At 55.1% G+C, this 17,767-nt stretch overlaps 1 protein-coding gene across 1 annotated transcript in view; it reads left to right on the forward strand.

Moving 5' to 3' along the window:
- Positions 1-17,767, forward strand: part of SEPTIN9 (septin 9) — a 76,521-nt gene that overhangs the window by 39,416 nt on the left and 19,338 nt on the right.

Below are 17,767 nucleotides of genomic sequence, written 5' to 3' on the forward strand. Positions count from 1 at the left end.
GGGAAGGGCTGCTCAGCCTCCCCAGGCTGGCAGATGTGGGGCTGCTGGAGCTGCTCTCAGGTTGCTTTTGGCAAATGCATTCCTGTGACATCGGGGGAGTGTGTCTGGTGATGTAAGGGAGGCCTGGCAGCCCAGGGCAGCCTCACTCCTTGGTTTCTGCTCTGCAAGTTGGCTGTGAACTGATGTGGAAAAGGAACTTCCTGGTGTTTGGTGGCCTCTTGTCCTGATGAACACCCCCTCTTGGGCATCCCTGTGTGCCCTGGTGGGTGCAGGGCTCCTGTGCCCAGCCCTTTTCTGTGCCTCTCAGTGCCTGTGTGGGAAGTGCTCCCCAAAAACAGCCTCCTGCTCCCCCCTTCTCTTGCCCATCTTGCCCCAGCCCGAACAGTGGGGTTTGGGGAATGGGGCTGGGGGTCCCCGCAGTGGGGTTTGGGGAATGGGGGTGGGGGTCCCTGCAGTGGGGTTTGGAAAATGGGGGTGGGGGTCCTCAGTGGGGTTTGGGGAATGGGGCTGGGGGTCCCCGCAGTGGGGTTTGGGGAATGGGGGTGGGGGTCCCTGCAGTGGGGTTTGGAAAATGGGGGTGGGGGTCCTCAGTGGGGTTCAGGGAATGGGGCTGGGGGTCCCCGCAGTGGGGTTTGGGGAATGGGGCTGGGGGTCCCCACAGGGGGGTTCAGGGAATGGGGCTGCAGGTCCCCTCAGTGGGGTTTGGAAAATGGGGCTGAGGGTCCCTGCAGTGGGGTTTGGGGAATGGGGCTGGGGATCCCCAGTGGGGTTCAGGGAATGGGGCTGGGGGTCCCCGCAGTGGGGTTTGGGGAATGGGGCTGGGGGTCCCAACAGTGGGGTTTGGGGTGGGGGGGACACAGAGGCTCGTTGGTCCCTGGGGCCCAGGGGTGGCAGCCGGGTCACGCCGTGCTCCGGTCCCACTGTGTCCCCACAGTTTGTTCTGTGCTGTGTCACAGCCCTGGAGTTCTGCAAACCAGCCCAGCTCCGAGCCTCACTTTTTTCCCTCCTTTTTCTTTATTTTTTTAATAATTTGAACCGGCCTTCTGCAGCCTTGTCTCACCTCTCCTGACTGTTTGCCCAGTGGCTGTGACATGGATATTTAGATGATGCAGTGGGATCACCTGGACTTGGCAAGCACAGAGTTTTTCCCTCTTGCCTTAGTCTGGCAGAGGATGGGGTGCTGGGCATGGCAGCTCGGGCTGTGTCAGTGTGAACCCTCAGGAATTGCTCTTTCCCTCTGTATCCCAATTTCTCCCCTCTGTATCCCAATGTTCCCCTGTCAAACAGCCCTTGGAAGCAGCCAGGGCTGCAGGAAAGGCTTTATGCCAGAGGATCTCAGGCTAGGCTTTTTATATCCATCCCAGTGTGACCACACTTCATTTAGGGAAGGAGCATCCGGGATGGATCTGGGCTGACGTGTTCAGGGCTGAGACTATCTCAGCTCTGCCAGAGCAGATCTGGGCCAGGGGAGCAGCTGGGATCCAATGGGGCCGGTGCTGCTGCCCTGTGCTGTGACTCCCAACACACACTGAGCTGTTTATCTCGGATTTCTTGGTGATTTCATGGGTGTTGTGTCCGCCCTTCTGTAAATAGCAGGTCATTCCATCTCTCCCCTAAACCCTGCTTTGGAACCACGGGTATCCAGCCATCCACGAGCTGGGCAGCCTTGTGCTCTGCACAGCACCCTGAGCTTGCTGCTGCTGCTGCTTCCCAGGGTCAGCTCACAGGAACACACGGAGCAGAGGAGCACAGGAACAGCCCCCATAGCACCAGGCAAGTTTTGGGTTAAAGTTGCTGAATTTTATTGAATTTCTGCTGCTGTGGATGGTGGGTGCAGTGGAGGGAGCAGACTGGTGCTGCAGCTCTGGGGTGGGAGGGGATTCTGTGCTGCTGTTGGACATGTGCTGGCTGAGAGTTTCCTGGTGCTAATAAATGACTGTTGGTTGGTGGGCTAAATTCCCCTGGGAGATAGGTGAGCCAGGCAATGGGGCATTTTGTGCACATACAACACTGGGCTGAGCTTTGGTTTGGAAACAAGGTAAAAATGCAAAAAAAAGCAAGAATTGTGATTATGTGTGAACCCCTAAGTGCTGCTGCCTTGTCCAGGTGTGATTCCAGACCGTAGGATACAGCATCCAGGAGGGGTACAGCTGTCCAGGGTGTGTGCCCTGCTGTAAGGGCATCCTGAGTGCAGATCAGGACATGTCACAACAGATAAAATAAGTTTGGAGCACACGGAGGACTGTGCTAGCCCTGGGAGCTCTGACCTCTCCCATGCTGTTGCCATCCATGATTTCCCATGTTGAGATCAAGATGCCTGTGGGGCTCGTGGGTAGCTCAGTGGTGGGGTTTGAATGTGTTTGACCCCAAAGCCCCTCAGCACATCCCCTCTCAGCAGAGCTCGAGCTATGCACATGTGGCAGGCTCTAATGGCTTGGTGGCCAATGACCCAGCAGCAGCGGTTCCTGGACGCCTCTCCATGGGGAATCCAGACTTCCCTTCTCTGAGCACGGTGGAATTTTTATAGCCTGTGGTTTTAAATGCTGTGATTTCCTTATGGCCCTGTCAGAGCTGTGCTGGGGCTGGTGAAACACAGGCTGGAGCTGCTGCTCCTTGGGTAATGTGTCTGAGTTTGCTCCAGTTCAGGGGAAAGGGAAGGTTGGCTCTCCTGGGCTTGTGCCTGCTGGGTGCTGTGATCTTATGGCTGAATTCAACTGGACTTTATTTCATTTATCCCCAAAATTTGTCAGGTTTTGGGGAGTAGGGTACAGTAAAGCAACCTTGTTTGTTAAAAAATGATCACCAGAATGGGAGTGAAAGAGTTAATCTTGCAAGTACAGCTCAGTGACATCCTGGAAGTGTCTGCCGAAAAATCAGGAGGGGAGAGGGCATGTAGCATTCCAAGGTAACAGGGTAGAGGGGCCAGGCTGGCAACCCCCACATAGCACAGGGACTCGGCTGTGACTCGGGCAGGGACGTGGCACTGTGGGATGTGTGCCCAGGCAAAGGCAGAGAGGGTTTGTGCACATCTAGAGGGTGTGAGCACTGTCTGCCTGCCAGCTTTGTTCCCTGGGGTCCCTGTCCTCATGGGGACGAGGCAGAGTTCTGCCATTAACGCTCTGAAAATCTCTGCTGGCTCATCCTCATCATCCCCAAAATGCCAGGCAGTGCTGGGGTGCTCACAGGTTCCTCCTCACTGTGATCTCTAGCAGCTGGTGGGAAATCAGCAGTGGTGCTTTCTCCAGCCCCTGATCAATCCCCTGAAACCACTGCCCAGGTCTGGCTGTTCTAGGGATGCTTTGGGGCCATGAGATTTTCCAGGCTGACACATCCATGTCCCCGGGGTCCTGCTGCAGGGATGCTGCCTGGGTCCAGCTGCCTCCACCCAGCTCTCCCTTCTCACAAACTTGTGGAAAAGTGATTTCCTTTCCTGTTTTCTGGCCCCTTCTCAAACTCAGACTGGGTTAACTCTTGCTGTAGATGCAAAACTTGTTGGAGGGCCCTGCTCAGGCGGGGCTGTAAAAGCCACATTTTCTTTGGGAATCGGATTAAGGCCCCTTTTTCTCCCTGCAGTGTGGGTGACATGAAGTCTCTCTTTGTCCTGGATGGTATTTCTGGCCCAGCTGCAGTGGGTTAACCCTTTGTCATCCCACCCAGTCCTGGTGATGAATGGCCCTTTGCTAAGCAACAGGGACCTTTTCCTGGGGTGGAAGCACTGTGGGGGCCCTGTGGGCTGTGTCCTCCCCCTGCCCAGCTGGGGGATGAAGTGCAAAGCCTTGGTGCCTGGCTAGGGGACGTGTCTGTGGGACAGGGACCTTCCCTAATGCTGCTTCCCACTGCATTTCTTTGCCATTTTTAGTCTCTCTTTATTCTCCAAGATAAATGGATGGGACTTTACACCCCAGTTCTGCACTGGCACCGCAGGCTGCCTGGATGGCACAGAGGGACATGGGTGGCAGAAGGAGGGGGCCAAAGGGACAGTGAGAGCAGAGGCCAGGCCAGCTGGCAGAGCGCCAGAGCTGCCTGTGTGCTCCCTGGGGGCACTGACCATGTCAGTGGTGCTCCCTGGGCACCGGTGCCCAGCCTGGTGTGGCACTGGGCTGGGGCAGGAGCATCACTTTTCCAGGAGAGCTGGAAGGCTGGATAACCAGCCAGGAGCAGGGTGATGGCAGAGACCATCCATGGGTATCGCAGGAGCCCTTGGCTGTGGTGCCCAAGATCCAAGGAGGTGTTTTGGTTTGATATTTAGTGTTGGGCTCTGTGGCCAAGCAGAAATGAAGATGATTTCCTGGCCATGCCCTGCAGTCTGGTGGCTGTGAGCATCTCATACACCAGACCTGGGTCCATTTTACCTTTTTCCCCACTGTGCTGCATTGTTGCATCACCTTGGATCCATCTACTTCTGCTGTGAGCCTGGCTTGGTTTGTTTGTTTATTGAAAAGCCAAATGGTAGCAGGAAATGTCCCTTTCTGGTGGCCTGGAAACGCTGCCAGGGGCACACAGTGCTGGCTCCCTGCAGCCTGATCCTGTGCTGTTATCAGGGAGCCTCCTGATAAGAGCAGAGCAGGGATTTCCCCAGAGGGGGTCCTGGACCGTGTCAAAGTGGCATCAGGAGCTCCCCAGGCCTCCCAGCAGTGCGGGGGGTGCAGCACAATTCTCCCTGTGTCCCTCCTCTCCCTGCTGAGTTTTAGGACGTGATCACCCCAAGGTGATGGAGGGGTGCCACCACCTCCCAGAGCTGAGCCAGCAGCAGATGGGCACCGAGCAGGGCTCACTCCCAGCGCTGGGAACTGCAGGGAGGCAACACATTTCCCTCCCAGCCCTGCTCCTCCTCCCCCCCATCCTCCTGACCTTTTCCCATCAAAACACAAAGCACTATTCTTCAGAGCGAGGCACCTCCATGCGAGGAGACAGCTGGCGCTGCAGCAGCTTGCTGGGGATGGGTTGTTATTAATTAAGCTGCAGGAGACAGCCAGGCAGCTTGAATGGAGTTTTCCTTCTTTTCAGGCTTAGGATGCCCTAAATTCTTTATTCTTTACCTCCAAACGTTTATAGGTTGAAAAAGGGGCAGCAGACAAAGGATGGAGAAGGGCCCATTATGTGCAGCTTGCAGGGACATGTATCCCTGCACATGGGCTGCAGGGACTGTTAGGGCACCCCAGCAGCTTCTTTGCAGCTTGGTTTGTGCCAGGGGGTTGCTGTGACCCCCAGGGATGTCACTGCCTGGGCATGTTCCCATCTAGAGAGGAGATGCCACTTTGGGGTGAAACGATTTAAACTACTTGAACAAGTTTGGGGTCTTGAACAAGTCAGGCAGTCGAATTTTCCACTCCCTGCTCTTTTCCTTTGCAAAGGGGATTTCTTCTCACCAAACTCATCCTCTGCCCCTGCTGCTGGGTCTGCTTTGCCCATGTTGCTGGTGGTGAGAGGAGCAGAAGTGGTGGTGAGGTTCTCTGAGGGGCTCCTTGGTGTGTGAGCTCTGTGTAGGCTCCATCTGCTCCCCTCTCTCCACAGGGCAGGATAGAGGGCTTTGGTGGAGTGAGGTGCAGAGTTTTGGGCATAATTTGTCCTTTGTGATAATCTGTGGGGGTGTCTGGGGGAGCAGATCATGCCCTTGAAGAGGAGGAGGAGGGATGAGGATTGCTCCTAAGTGTGTTTCCTCGGGCATGGCTGGGCTGTGCCATCTGCAGAGCTGGCCCAGGGATTTGAGCAGCAGCTTTTTGGTGCCAAGGCAGACCTTTCCCTGCTGAGCAAAACCTGTGCTCAGAGCTGAGGCCATGGCAGAGATGCTCAGTGTGCTTTGGGTCTGTCCAAACCAGCATGGCAGTGCCCCAACCAATGCCCCTTGTGAGGGAAAAGCAATCTGGGAGGAATGGGATTCTTTTCTTTTCTTGGGGTTCTTTCTTTCTTGGGGTTCTTTCTTTTTCCAAATATTTCTGACTGTGGAGTGCTTTACTAGCAGAGCCTGCTCCCTTTTGGAAAATTCTGGATTGCTCAAGCACAGTGAGGAGCCTCCTGCCTACAGATCCTCTGCAGGAGGAATGTGCCAGAGGAAGGGGGAGGCTGCTGCAGGGACACTCTGGGATGTGACACCAGGAACTGAGGCACGGCCTCCCCAGGGACAGGGTGACTCACACCAAGGCCAGTGCCAGCTGCATGTGATGGTTGGTGACAGCGTGTGAAACAATTCCTTCCTTCCTTCCTGGACAGTGGGACAGGCCTGGAGATGTCCAGCTGGAGCAGACTCTGGGTTCTGGTGTGGGGGGAGCTGGGGCACTCCTGGGTTCAACAGAACAGCCACGGTGCAGTGATGCTGTTGTGGGGCAAGGCATGGAGGGGTGGCTGCTCCCTGTGCTGCCTCAGGATTCCCTGAGCTCTGGAGGGCTCTGGGTGCTCCTGGCAATGCCTGCACCCCTTGTTACTGCTGTTCCACTCCCCTCTCTCTTTCTCCAAGGAGATTTAAGCCACCAAAGAGCTGCTTCCATGAAGGAAATGGTGGGATACCTGCAGAGGTGTGTCTGATATGGGCTGCTCAGCCACCAAAAGAAAAAAAACTGCATCGTCCAATGGACTTGGGAGTTCACTACAGACAGAAGGGGGGAAATGTCATTGGTCTGTGGGTCTCAGAGATGTTCTGGGAGTTACCCTGCCCATGCTGAAGGGACCATGGTGGCTGCCTGCCAGAGCCCTGCCCAGGTGGTAACATTGCAGACCTGCACTCAGGCTCTTAGAAAAGCTTTGGGGTCGTTTTTAGCTGTTCCTGGCACTGGGGGATCCTTTCTGTTCCTGCTAGAGGTGATAGTGTCTCATTCAATGCTAAAAAGAATTAACTTTTGGTCTTGTGATCTGCAAGCTTGTGTCCTTTTCTCGGTCATGCTACTTTCCACTGAGTTTGCTGGTGCTCTACCAAGGTCTCTGGATGTGCTTTTCATTCTGCTATTGATCTGAGATTATAAATATAGCTGGCAGAATTTCCATCTGTCTGTCACAGTCACTGGGGACTGGCAGGTAGTCAGCATTGCAGCATTATTGAAAGAATTAAAATTATTTCCTAAGCCCTAACGATGCACTTTTATCTGGGGCTTGCTCAGGTGCAGTAAAATTGGAAATTCAGCATTCCTGGAGAGAACATGTCCTGCTTGTTCTGCCTGTGCCCAAGGGATTTGATGTTTTTTTAGGATCTGGGCAGCTTGGGATGAAGGGGGTTTGTTGGCAGCTCTGCCCACAGGCTGGGTAGTGCTGGTGAAGCTGCCTTCATTTGCAGATCTTGGTTATTGCTCACAGCTGGGGGTTAGTGGTTGGAGCTGGCTGAGGGTAGAGCATTGCCTGGCACAGAGGAGGGCTCCTGGGGGACAGCCCCACTGCTGGGGGACAGCCCCACTGCTGGGGGACAGCCCCACTGCTGGGCACTTTTCTGCTGCAAAGGGCTGGGGTTGGGATTGTCCCCAGAGCTCAGGGACTGCTGAAACCCTCTTTGGTGTACCCCTGAGTGTTCTCCAGTGAGCCCTACCAGCCCTGCATGGTGTGGCTGTGACATGGGGACCTGCTTTCACTGTCAGGGATGTCCCATGAAACAGGAGAGATTGGATTGTGTAAGACAGACAGGAATCTTCCTCAACATTTCAGATTAGTTGCAAGACTAAAAGCTGGATCTGTAGTTAGTTCAAATCCCTTGATACAACTTACAGCAGCAATAGGCCTTGTTAGAATTGCTCCTAATTCTGATTATGAGGTTTTTCTAAGAGAAGAACAATGAGTTTGTGATTTTAAAACCCCTAATTAGGGGATTTGGATCCAGTTCTTGGCTCTGCTGTAAGATTTCTGTGTGACCCTGGGCGAGTCACTTAATCCCTCTCCAGCTGATCTGCACTGGGAGCTGCTTCCTTCCTCTGCCTGTCAGTCCTGCCTGTGCTCAGAGCCAGGAATGAGCAGGGGGAGAGGCACAGGCAGGGCCTGTTCTCCTCACAGGAATGGAGATGCTCCTGTAAGAACAAATCCCAGAGTTTGTCTGGGATTTGTTCTTACAGGAGTTTGTTTGTCACTCTGCGAGTACCTCCTGTGTGCAAACACCCCGAATTCCCTAAGAGCCGTCCAGGAGTCAAGACCAGCAGTGCTCCCAAAGCCCTGCTGCACTTGCTGTGAGGCCAAGGATGACACTTCGTTGTCCTTCTGAGCAAATCTCAGACAAACTCTCGGATTTATTTTTTCAGGAGTTTGTTTATCACTCTGTGAGTGCCTCCTGTGTGCAAACACCCCAAATTGCCCAAGAGCCGTCCTGGGGACCAGCTGTGCTCCCAAAGCCCTGCTGCGCTCGCTGTGAGGCCAAGGATGACACTTTGTTGTCCTTCTGAGCAAATCTCAGACAAAGTTGCGGATTTGTTCTTACAGGAGTTTGTTTGTCACTGTGCGAGTGCCTCCTGTGTGCAAACACCCCAAATTCTCCAAGAGCCATCCTGGGGACCAGCAGTGCTCCCAAAGCCCTGCTGCGCTCGCTGTGAGGCCAAGGATGACACTTTGTTGTCTTTCTGAGCTGCTGGCTCGCCACCTGCTGCTCCTGGGGAGGAGGAGATATGAGCTGAAACAAAATATTTTTTGTTAATTCATCTGGGAAACAACTTGTACACAGTGTTGAGTTCCCGTGTGCCCTAATTTTTTTTCCCTGAGGGTGGTGAGGTCCTGGCAGGGGGTGTGCAGAGAAACTGAGGCTGCCACATCTCTGGAAGTGTCCAAGGCTGGGTTGGCCCTGGTCTAGGGGAAGGTGACCCTGCCCATGAGTGTAATTAGATGCTCCTTAAGGTCCCTTTCAACAAAACCAGTCTGTGTTTCTGTGAAATGTCTTTGCAGAGCTTCAGTGACCATGGGGAGAGCTTCCCTATGGTTATTTTTATTCCCTCACAGGCAAGAATAAAGTATGCCCATGATTTCAATCTGAAAAAAAATTAAAAATTAACTCAGAGGAGTGAGGACTTGGTTCACGTGGCTGAGCACGCTGTGTTCACCCCTTTGCTGGTCTCAGTTTGGGCACATCAGCCCTGTGCTTGCTGAACTCCTGCACAGCCACAGATGAGGCCAACTTAATGGCAGGGACAGGAAACCATCACACCTGAGATCCTCCCTTGACTCTTTGTGCAAGCACAGCACCTAAGTGAGCTCAGCACTGCCTTTTCCTGCCTTTCTCCAGCTAAAACAAGGCTGGAGTGACTTGCAAACAGACCCAGCTGCTACTGGGGCAAGCCTGGTTTGGCATCTAGCATTGGATTTCCCTAGAGATTAGAGAGATTAAAACACTAATGCCCACTGATAGGGGTTAGAGCTTTAATAAGTCATAAAAAGTGGTGTAATCTGGCAGAAATCTGCATGCAGCTGCAGCATAAGCAGATTGAGGCTGTGTTTCCTGCCTGGGTGCTGGGTGAAGGTTTCTCAGAAATTGCTATTTTTGGTGCTTGCTGAAGTGAGGGGATGTGGGTCTTGTCCCCACCTCAGCACCCATCCTTTGCAGAGCAGGTTGTACCAGCCTTGCTGGGCATCACAGGAGGGCTGCTGCCAGCCTGGTGTGGGGTGGCTGTGCTGGGTGGAGGAAGATCTGCCACTGCTGTGCTCCGGAAGCAGAGAGGGAAGGTGACAGCCACACTAGAGCCACAGGCAGGAGACAGAGCAGGGGTGGCTGTGGTGCCACGGGCACAGGTGGCAGGGCTGGCATCAAGTGCAGGAGTGTGGCAGAGGCTGGTGATGCTGGTAGCAGGTCCAAAAGGGAGTGCAAGTACTAGCCCTGGGCTTACAGGCTGTGCAGGGGCTGTTCGTGGGAAAGGGAGTCCTCTGGGTGTTGAAGAGTGCAGATGTGCACATCTGTCTTAACCCTTTCATCACCTGCAGGCCTTTCTCTGGGAATGCAAATCTGGGAACTGCAAGGAGAAAGTCCTGAGGTCATGGGGTAGGGCAAAGTAAGGTGTCAGACCCAAAAGAGGGAGGTTGGCTTCACCTTGGCTGTGACAGGAGAGAGTCCCAGCAGCACTGCTGGACATCACAGAGGAGACATCACTGCACACCAAGGTGTGCATTGGAGGGAGCAGGGACAAGTGGTGCAGCCCAGCTTCCCTCCTGCTGCTGGGAGAGGGCTGGGACATTCTCTGATCCAGGTACAAGGCAGGAAGGAGTTGTGAAGGCAGCTCGTTTCTTCATTCAGCTTCACTGACTTCATTTCAGAGAGCAGCCATGCCCGTGGGGGTGGGTTGACATCTTGTCCTGCCAGATGTGAGATGCAGCCGCAGAGCACAGTGAGCCCACGCTCCTAGCACTCACACCCACCCGCGGCTGCCCTGGGGCTCTGCTGGAGAATTTCGGGATGCTGGGAAGCAAAAGGCTTCCCTGGGATGGGGATGTGGATGAGACCCTGGCCCTGGAGCAGTGGGTGAACTGGGCTCCTCTTGGAACGGCGCTGCCCCGCTTGCCCCAGCCTCTCTCTTTGCCGTGGAAGTTTCCCTTGCCGGGGAAGTTTCTCTTTGCTGTGGAAGTTTCTCTTTGCCGTGGAAGTTTCCCCGCACCTCCTGCGTGGAGCCGGGGTGGGACGAGCCCCCGAACTCTCGTTGCTCTCACCCTTTGCGGGCCCCTCTGGGCCGGGCCGGGCCCGGAGCGGCGGGGGGATGGAAACCGCCCGGGGGCGAAGCAACTTCCCGGGAAGAGGCTCCATCCCCCCGGGCCGGGCTGCAGGGGGAGGAGGCAGGGTGATGGGGGAGGAGGAGGAGGAGGAGGAAGGGCGATGGGGGAGGAGGCGGAGGACAGCGCGGGAGGAAGCGGGAGCCACCGGCTGCCGGAGCCGCCGCCGCCGCCGCGGGTGAGTCTCCGCTGCCCGGGGGCGGGGGCTCCGCGGGGCAGCGCAGGGGGGATTATGGTGGTGGGGAAACGCTTTTTTGGGGGTGAATTATCCTGTGGAAAGGGCTTGAGAAAGCAGGGGTTGAGTGGCGCGGTTCTCACGGCAGGCAGTGTGGGGGTTCCCGGCCGGGGCAGGGCATGCCCGGGGTGAGGGCAGCGGGTGCTGCGGGGCGCTCGGGCCTCGGCCCCTTCCGGCGCCGCCGTGCCCCTCAGGAGAGGCCGCGGCTCGGCACCGCCTGGCCGCGCTGCCGGCATTGTCCGGGAGCCCTGCAGATCAATAGATCAAGCCGTGCCCTGCCTGGAGGGCACCCTCTGGGTCTCCTGCCCTGCCCCTAAGGGCGCCCCCTGGTCCCCTGCCCTGTCCCTGAGGGGTCCCCCTTGTCCCCTGCCCTGCTTCGGCTGCTGCCCCCGCTGAAGAGCTCGCGGGGCGTCCGGGGCGCAGCTGCCTTTGGTAAAGAAAGACAACAACAGAAACAAACAAAGAAATTAAATAAAAATCCATACCACCCTGCCCGTCAAAGAACAAAACAGAGCGGGAAAAAAAAATGAAAAAGGGGAATAAAAAGGGCTGAGCTGCAACCCCGAGGATGTGGATCCCTCTGGTTTGCTCCTTTTTCTGCCTGGCTGCGGTCAGTGCCTCGTGGGACGGGGGCATCAGTCCTGAGTGCAGCCCGGGGGCTCGGGGCACACTGGGCACATTCAGCCGTGCCCGGTGCCCATTCCTGGGGCTTGGCCCGGCTCGTTCCTTCTGTAGTGCTGTCTGGACAAGCTGAGTTTGGGGATCGCTGCCTGGCTCTTTGTTTACACAGCACAGAGCTGTGCAGAGCACTGGTGATAGGAGTGAAGGGTGCTGTCCCTTGGCTGGGGGCTGGGGAGGGTACCCGTGTCCCTCCTGGGCTGAGTACCATTGTCCAGGCTGGGTGGACAGGGGTGGGAGTGGATCCCATTCTCAAAGCTCCCATGGAATCAGTTTTGTGGGTGTTTTTGGACCCTTCTGGGCCCAGGCACCCTGAGCCTGTCTGCGGGGAGCAAAGGCTGTGCTGGCCATTGACGTGGGCTACAAGGGGCCTGTTGATGGAGCAGCTTCTGCTGAGATCAGTGTGCAGGAAGGTTCCTCTCAATGGGCTGCTCCCAGTGAGGGAGGGCTGCTCTGGGGTCAGCCTTGCTCCAGCTCCAGGGGAAGAAGCTCCTTACAGAGGGTGATCACTGGGGCACGGTGATCAGCATGGCCAGAGATCTCTATACGCCCAAGCTGAGACTTGGGGTTGTTCATGATAATCTTCTCCTTTTTAAACATGGAGGAAAACAGCCTAACAACTCTTTGCAGGTTTTTAAAGTGGTTTAGAGCTGCTGTCTCACGTGGTTGGAGGAATGAGAATGTCAGACTGTGGGTTGTGCTGCACACGTGTCCAAGCAGGGCAAGGTGGTGGTCAGCCTCACCCCACATCCAGGAGCCACAGGCAGCAGTTCGAGCTTGTGGAGCTGGCACCATGGTTTGATCCCTGGGATGGGCTCCTGCATCCCAGCCCAGAAACACTGAGCAGAGCCTGCAGCAGCCAGGAGGTTAAAGATGGGAAGGGAAGCAGTGATGGGGAGCATCCATCTCTGGTAAATAAAAGAACGAGGAGGGTTGAGCTGCAGAGGGCAGGGGACTGCTGGGCTTCCGGAGCGGGAGGGGAAGCACACAGTGAGCGAGGACGGAAGCGCACGTGGCTGGCGGGCACAGCTCAGCCCATGTTGAGGGGCATGTGATGTGTGCCCCTGACTTGTGGCTCAGGGCTGGTCGCCTGTGGAAGCCCTCACACCACAGCAGGAACTATTGCCTCCTTTTAAAAACTTTTTTAAACTCTGAAACGGGTTTATTCCCCGTTTTCCACCTGAGTAAAAAGCTTCAAGCCTGGAGCATCCTGCGTTCTCAGGAGCACGTGGCCACAGCCAGGTGACAGCTCTTGGGTAGGTTTGGTCTAATGAAGAGGAGTTAAGCACATTGTGCTGTTTCTGAGTGGTGTTTGTAGGCACCCAGGTGGAAATACATGCTGAGAAAGAAACAACTGGTTGGTAGGTGGGCCTGAGCTGGTGGCCAGCCTGAAACTGCAGTCCAATGCTCAGGGATGCAAGAGACAGACTCAGCTTGGGTCTGGCAATGCCAGCCAGGTGCTGGTGATTGCAGCTGATTAATAGGAATTATTATTAATTAGGTACAGTTTGGTGCTGCAGGGGTCTGTGGCACTGGCTCTTTGTTCCAGGCTGAGCCACCTCAGCTTTGGAGGGAGCTGTGCCTCACATTCCCTGGCATCCACACATCCAGCAGGCACCTGCCACCTTCAGCACCAGGGGATCATCCTGTGGCAGCTGAAAAAAGCCAGCAGTGCCTGGGCCATGCTGGGATTACATCCAGTCCTGGCTTTGCTGAGACTCCTCCATCCCCTCGGAAGGGAGAGCTGTGTCTCTGCCACCTCCTCCGCAGGCTGGATCCATTTCCACAGCCTGTGGTCACTGGCTCAGTGTGCCAAGGGGAGAGGCCCTGGAGGCCGCACGTGCTGCAGTCCCCACAGCCAGCTGTTCTTAACCAGGAGCTGTAGAATCTCTCTTTGGAGCTCTGTGACAGCCTACTGGCACGACTCTCCAAGAAAGCTTAAGGTGATTCACACTTCTCCTGTGAAAACATCGTGGATACTCAGCTTGGTAGGCTGTGCTTTCACACCCTGGTACACCACTGTTCACTGCTCTGAACCTGCTCTCTGTGTTTGCACAAACCCATCCCACAAATCCGGAAGCCCATGGTATTTCCAGCATCTGTTGGGTGGAGGGAAGTGAAGTTATCCACAGTGTCCTGCTCTTCTGGGTGCCTGTAGCTCTGCAGAACTGGTTGCAGCATCATTGAAAGGTGGCCAGTGCTTGGTGTTCCCAGCATCCAAAGGGTGTTTCTTGGATTTACTCCCCACACATTGCCATTTTTGCATTGCTTGTGTGTGCGTCCCTGGAGTGTGAGGTGGTTTGGATGTGTTGATGGGAGGCCATGGCAGAGGTGCAGCCTCCTGGCCTCTCTCTGGTTCCTCTGTGCAGCCACTGAGCACCAGGTCTGTGACCAGTTCTGCTCTCCCAGGTCCCCAGGACAGCGAGGAGCTGCTGGGCTCAGCCAGGACCTGGGGTGGGTGAGACATTCCCAGTTCAGCCTCTGCAAGGGTGCTTTAACCCTTATGTGTCTGCAATGCAGCCCAGTCTCCTCAGGGAGGATTTCCAACCCCTGGCTTTGGGGTTTTGGGGGAGCCCATGGCTGTCCTTGCCTGCCCTGCCTGCAGTGTCCTGGGCTGTGGCAGCCTCGTGGCACCAGCACAGCAGCTCCAGCAGCCCCTGGCCAAGCCCATCCCACAGGACACAGCATCCAGCTGGCTGAAGGAGCAGGAGGGTCCCTGGGGGGCTCCCAGGGGCTTCCCTCCCCGCGGGGTGGCTTTCATCTGCTGCTTCACAGATGTTGGCTTTGGCTCGTGTCTGACATGCATCAATTACAGAGCAACAGCCCCGAGCCTTTGGCAAAATCAACTTTGGAGCAGCTGTCCTGAGTCAGCCGTGCCCGAGCTGGAGCTCTGGCTCTGTCCCTGCTTGGTGCAGCGCTGCCCTGGCCATCTCCACATCTCCTGTGCCCACATGGACAGGGTTTCCCTGGCAGGGAAGGTCTAAATATGGCACAAGCATTCCCATGTGCTTGATGTTTGTCCAGGAACACTTCAGTGGAAGAGAGCTGCAGGCTCTGAGCTCTCTGTCCCATCAGAGAAGTGATGGCCCCTTGTGTGAGGGACAACAGTTGGGTTAAGGTGGCAGTGGGGAATCATGTGAGGTCTGGTCCTGTTTTTGCCAAGGGCTCCAGACAGTAATGGGGTGTTTATTAACCCATCCCTCCCAGCAGTGCTCCGGAAGGGTCAGCTTGGTGACACTGGCTCTGTCAGCACCATAGGTTTGACTTCATCCCCTCAGAGCACAGCAGGTCACACAAATCCAGGTTGTGCCCACAATGCATTCAGGCATCCATTGCTCTGCTGCAATTTATTTCTAAGACCTTTATTTTTTAGACAAGTGTCTCCTGGGAGTGCTCCCTGCCACCCAGCACAGCATTCGTGTGTGCCATTGACGGGTCTTGTGCTGTGGCTGCACCCTCCTTCTGCTGGCACAAACCCCTGAGAGCTGAGTGTGACACTGGAGTTCTTGCTAAGAAAAGACCATCTCAGTGCTGGGAAGCTGAAAAAAAGAAAAAATTGCACATTTTGAGTTGTGGCATTTCCCTTGGGAGTTTGCTGGTGCTGCTGAGGCATTGGTGGCTTTGCATCCCTGCTGTCCTGCAGACTCCTAGCTGCAATATACTGATTTTATTGTATTTTTCCCCAGTCAGGACCCAGGTGCTTTAAATCACAGTTCCCCACAGACCAGCTGGAGCACATGGGCTGTCCTTACAGGGGTGCTGCTCTTCCTGTGGCTTTGGTCTGGCTGGAGCCTGGTGAGCCCTGAGCCCTTCTCCTCCCCCTGAGGGCAGTTTGGAGTGTCTGCTCCCTGTGCTGGGGGCTGTTTTCCTGCACATCCCCCTGCCCAGGGACGGGTCAGCCCCTCTGCATGCTGCCAGCTGCTCCTTGAGGTGCTGGAGATGCTCCTGGCTTTTATCAAGTGGAGGATGGCTTTCTGCTCGCTTTAATTTCTTAATTTCTCTGCACCTTACCTGCCCAGTGTCCCAGTTTGCTGTCCCATCCTTGGGGCTGTCCCATGCACACAAGTGGTGCTTGGAGGAGTTAAACCCATTGCATAACCCAGTGTTGCTGCTGGTGGCAGCATATTTTCCACATGATTAACTTGTCATTTTGTTGGGGTTATTTTTAATGTTTTGCAGGGATTTTTTTTTGCTACTTTTGGCCTTGCCATTTTGGAATGGGGCTAATTTGGGATTTGTGGTGAGGCCTTGGGCACACTGGGCTGGGTGACTTTGTGAGGGGCAGTGTGGCAGTGCCGTTCCAGCTGTGCAAGGTTCAGTGGCAGTGCATTTCCAGCTGTGCAGAGTTCCTGGGAGGAGTGGGATGCTCCCATGGCAGTGCAATTCCAGCTGTGCAATGTTCCTGCTCCCATGGCACTGCAGTTCCAGCTGTGCAGGGTTCCCAGGAGGAATGGGATGCTCCCATGCCTCTCAGGGACAGCATATTTGCTCCCTAGAAGCTCTGTGAGTAATGCTCAGCTGCACAGCTGGGACTGAGGGTTGGAAAAAAGTGTTCAAAGTGACCCAACAGTCTTTGGGATTAGTTCTAGGTTTGGTTTTTTTGTTTGGTTTTTTTTTCTGCTTGGCCTATATTAAGCATGTGGAAGTGTGCTGTGCTTGCAGGAAGAGTGTGGTTCCACCTCACAGACCCCAGCAGGGTCCAGTCTGAGACGGCCAGAGGAAAAGGGATGATGGGCTTGTGTTTGGAGGAGCCCCTTTGGCCAAGCCACACTCCTACAGAGAGAGGGAGGGAGAGAAAAGCAGGCAGCACATCATCAAAGGGCAGGAATAAGTGGGGCGAGATGAGCTGAGAGCCGTGTTGCTGTCTGGAGGGGTGAGGACTTTGCAAATAATAATGTTTTCATTCATAATAATAAATGATTAAAGAATAATAAATAATCATTGCCAAACACTGAGCAACAACATAATGTTCATTTAGGCTGGTGGCTGCAGGACCCAGGCAGTGAGCAGCAGCAGCCTGGGGCGGGGAGGGCTCTTAGAAGTGTGTTTTCCTAAAACCTCCCTCTCTGTGCCTGCATCACAGGAGCGTGCTGCATGTGGCTGATGCCTCCAGGAGCTTGCAGGGGACTGGGCTGATCTTGTGCTCACTCTGCCTTTGGGATATTTGCTGTGGGTGATGCAGAGCAGCTGGGGCTGGCAGGGGACAAAGCCACATCACCCCAGGACACTTGGGGCACTTTGTCCTTCCTGCCAAGGAATAGATAATTCCCTGCTTTTTCTTAAAAAGCTGTTGGCTGAGGCAGTACTTTTAAATTTGCTTCTCCTGAAGCACTTTGTTAGGCTGGAGCATCTTGCAGGGGAGACAGGCAGCCTGTCTCAGAGGGAAACTGAAGGGTTTGGGTTTCTGAGCAGATAAGGACAGAATGAGAGCGAGACCACAGGAGCTCCGTGGCTGCGTGGGTGTTGTCTGGCACAGCTTGTCTTGATGCAAATGTGTTGGGTTTTCCACAAGCCAGGGCCAGCAGCTCTGATCTGCGTCAGCTGCAGCTCGAGGAGGGCACGTGGCAGTGGCTGCCAAGGACTGCCTGTGTCTGCAAAGCCAGCCAGCTCCCCCCCAAGAACGTGGCTGAGTTGTTCACACCAGCAGTGTGCACAGTGCTGTGATTCCAGTGCTGTGGAGGAGTGGGATGTGTAGGTCTGCCAACCTTTAACAGCAGTGCCTGGGCACAAGGCTGTGGGGTAAAAGCCTTTGTCACTCCCAGACATGGGCTGAGGACTTTTGGGTGCTGGGTCCTGCTCACCCCCCACAGCAGCATCCCTTTGCTGTGCCAGCTTTGGTGGAGTGAGCAGGGATCAAGTGAAAACAGTAAACAGAGAAAGAAATTCCCAAATTTAATGTAATTATTGTGGAGGAAGATCCCATACTCCTCCCTCCCTCCCTCCCAGCCTGCTGGTACCGTGAGTCTCTCCACGTGTTTTACTCCTGCTTTGGATGCAGCAGGCAGCACCTGTGATTCCTTGTGAAGGCTGAGCTAGGACAGAGATTGGACAGAGCTAAAGAATAAAGTGGGGATTTATTAGAAGGTTTTAATGGGTACACCTTGGGCAGCACAAGAGCCTGGCCAGGGCTACACCCCAGATGAACCCAAAATGGACAACTGGTCATGGGGCTAGGGTTAGGGTTGGGGTTATAAGTTCTGG

Source organism: Camarhynchus parvulus, chromosome 18, assembly GCF_901933205.1.
Source record: "Camarhynchus parvulus chromosome 18, STF_HiC, whole genome shotgun sequence".
Taxonomy (NCBI): Eukaryota; Metazoa; Chordata; class Aves; order Passeriformes; family Thraupidae; genus Camarhynchus; species Camarhynchus parvulus.